Genomic DNA, 3,870 nt, shown 5'->3' on the forward strand with positions numbered 1-3,870 from the left:
CACCTTTGCTATATGGCAATCATAACATCTGTGACAAAGTACAGAGGACACAGTCCTGGGGATCAGGACACTAGGTTCCAACCTGAGGTCTGCCACTAATTCAGTAGGTGACCTTGGGCACATCCCTTCTACTCTCTGGACTTCGGTTTGACCCTCTGTAAAATGACGGGGGAGGATTATGATGATGTCTTAGGGGCTCTCTTCCAGCTCTATCATTCTGTGATTCTAAATCCCTTTATAACAAACTCTAGGAGAGGAGCTTTGCTCTTGCAAATGGAGTGTAAAGTTAATCCTGCCTGTGCTGAGGCTAACTAATGTGTGTGTGTGGTTTATCCTACTTCATTAAACCCTGACTCCCCACAGAGCAATGCATAAGGCAGCCTAGGCAGGTAATACTGAAATGTTGCTGAACTGGGTCTCCTAATGGAAAATGATTTTCCCCCACTCTTTCTCAGATTTATCAACACAAAGCCTATAACCCCCATTTTCCACACTGTTACTTTGCCACATGTGCAGATGCAGACCCAATCATAGGTGTGGCAAGTCAGGTCCTGATACTTTACTTATGTGTGCACCCCCCTCTCACCCCACCATGCTGCAGGCTACGTCATCATTTTACATAGGAAGAAACTGAAGCTTAGACAGGTTAGGCTGCTTGGTAGGGGAAGCACAGCCTCCTGCAGTGTGTGATATATGAAGTGAGGGCCATGCAGCTGTTGACTGAATACTTGCTAAGGGGAGAAAAAAAGGGAAGGCAACTGACAAGTTCTCAGGCATTGTCGCCAAGTGAAAAAGTTCCCCAAGAATCTTATGTTTTGTAACAATTCTTGCAGGTTCCCAGGCCACTGTTCCTGAGACAAAAAGAGAGCATTCATTCTAGGTTGCCTCTTGAAGACAAAGTTGAACAGTAACTGTATTGGACTCCCTCAGTTTTTCTTCTTTTATGGTGAAGTGTAGTGCAGATACTGAAAAATGCCTAAAGCACATGTGCAGGGTTTAATGGATAATTAAAAGTGAACACTGGTAACCCCCACTCTACTCAGGAAGTAGAATGTAATGTTGGGTGAAAGCAAGACTCAGAGAATACATCCGGCATGATCTCATTCATATGAAGTGGGACCTAGTAGGACTGAGATTTAGTAGGACAGCTTGGCCATGTGTGTTTTTAAAGCCTCCGCTTCCTCCCACCACCCATCTGATTCTGATGATTAGCATATAGGGCATTCACAGTCCTAGATAGCTCTGTCCAGTTGACAGAGGAAGAAACGGAGGCCCAGATTAGGGGAGGTAGAGTGACTGTGTAAGGTCACATCTGATTTCACCACAAAATCTTCAATTGTCCACTATTAATATATCCACTATATATTAATATAGTCAGGCTGCATGTCTAAGAGCTTTGATATATTAATAGTGTTTTCCCCCAATATTGTTTCTGTGGTTAACACATTTCACTTTTTCAAGCAGCTTAAAAGATTCCCAGCCATGCTGCAAGGCACCCAGATTTGTGCAATGTTTACAATGACTTTGTTGTTCATTAAACAAATTTACTCAGACTAACCCAACATGAAAGAAATCATCTTGTTTACAGTGAGAAATACGTGTAGCAAAGACAGACAAACACACATAAACCTGGATTGCCGGGTGGGACATGATTTGCTGCCACATCCAATTTTTCTCATTAGAACTTGTTTTATTTGAACATGACTCAGTACCCCGTGTAAATGCAAGGTTGTTAATCTTATTACTATATGGAAAACAAATTAATTAGTATGCATGCTATTGGAGATGAGTTGTTAGGTTGGTGTTGGAGAGATTAGGAAAATACACTCATTACTCCAAATGATATCTGATATACACGTCTGACTTCCACTTTACGATTGGTTCCAATATATGATATGGGCAACAAATAAAGCTAACAAAAATCAAGCTTTTATGTTTGGCATCTAAATTTTGGTGTTGGCCAGATTCATACATGCTGGACTTCTTTGTTCTAATACAAAGGTCTGTGATGAATAACTGCTTGTCACTATCCATCAGCCAGAGACACCTGCAGCAGACACCTTTTTGGGTTTCAGCCCCCACCCAACATCCAAACCCAGCTGAGAGTGATCTTCTCCTTCCTCTGCTTGGCCACCACACTTTATATGTTTCTCCCTGAGCACTTTCTACCATCTTTTAGTAGTTACAATGTACTACCTCATTTTTGCAGGGGACTGTGTGCTCCTTGAGGGTGGAGACTACATTCCAACTGGGGATTCAAATGTATGTGGATCAGAATACCGTGCTACAGGAAAACAAAACAAAAACCGAAGCTCTTTATGTACCCACATGGAAGAATAATAAAGGTATTAACCTTGTATTGACTTTATGTATCAACGTGGAAGAATAACCAAGGTAATAACCAAGGTACACTTAATAGTGTGCACGTGTGCACTACCTCTGCAAGTATCCTGGTAACACTGATTACCAGGTTTCCAGGGAGATATACTGGGTGGTTGAGGGACAGATAGGAAAAGACTTTTCCTTAGGTTCCTTTTGTATCTTTTGGACTTGAGTTACATGAAGGTATACCCTAGTCATAAAATAGAACAATACCTAATCAAAAAATAAAATCTAGTAAAAAGGAAATATTTGCTCAAAGTAAAAAAACACCAGAACAAAATAAAACAAATAAATAAAAACAAAACAAATGTCACAGAGTATTAGACTTTGGCAACTCCTTTAATAAATAAACCTGTTTCACTTTAACTTGGTGTTACTGAGACTTATTTCATCAGGGAGTTCCAAAAGAAACATAAGGTATTTGGTGTTTCTGAAATGGTTTTGACCCTGATACCCTTTTCAAAAATGTTCACTAATATCTCACAAAACACGAGTAGCCCATTGATGTGCTCTAGGCAACATTTAAACCAGATCCTGACTCTGCTGCCAGCTCCATGAATGAACCTGCCCAAGTCCTTTCTGTTCTCTGGGCCTCAGTTTCTCTATTCCCAAAATAACTCAGCTGTAAGAGAATGTATCTGATGTACCTTCCAGCTATGAATGTTAGGGATTCTCTGGCAAGAATATATCAAAGTTCTCCTCCAAAGTGAGCCCATGCTTTGAGTAGCAACTGGAGACAAGGAGGTCTATGATGCTTGTTTAAAGTAGTTACAAATGTACCTGAGGTGGATGTATTTTCCCAGCTTTTCCAAAATCCCGAGGGATTAAAACAAACAAACGAACGAACAAAAGCCACACACAAAAACCCAGAGGATATTGCTGGTGGTGATAAGAACCAATGCAGTCAGCTTTGGTTCACAACAGCTACTGATGATATTGCCAAAGATTCAACGCTTTCATTTACTCACTGTGCATGTTTGGGCAAAACCCTGAGTTGAGGCTCAGTTTCCTCAGCTACGAAGTGGGTATAATCATTGCTTTGCTGCTTTCCAAAATTCTTGGTATAGGCATTTAATCTATGGCAGCAACAGAGATAACAGAATACAGAGCCTACGACGGGTTTGTCAAACCATTTTTAAAATGACATTAAAAATGCTGCTTATCAAATTATACTTCATTTGTTGGTATATTTCTCTAGGTTGTGACAAGAGCATGGTATGAAACTATCACACTCACACATTACTGGAGGCAAAATAAGTTTATAAAAGCCTTTTGCAAAGTGATTTGCCCATGCAAGAAGTCAGGTCCTTCAACCCAGCAAAATTAGATCTGAGGATTTTAAGGAAATTACAAAAATAAGAATAAGTTATATGTATGAAGACATGCACTTTAGGATTATCTATGATAGTGAAAAATTGGAGTCCTTCTAAATATACAATACTAGGGAATTATATATCCACTTAAATGGGTATATATATATATATATAT

The sequence above is a fragment of the Galeopterus variegatus genome, unplaced genomic scaffold (genome assembly GCF_000696425.1).
Source record: "Galeopterus variegatus unplaced genomic scaffold, G_variegatus-3.0.2 Scaffold11, whole genome shotgun sequence".
NCBI classification, from domain to species: Eukaryota; Metazoa; Chordata; class Mammalia; order Dermoptera; family Cynocephalidae; genus Galeopterus; species Galeopterus variegatus.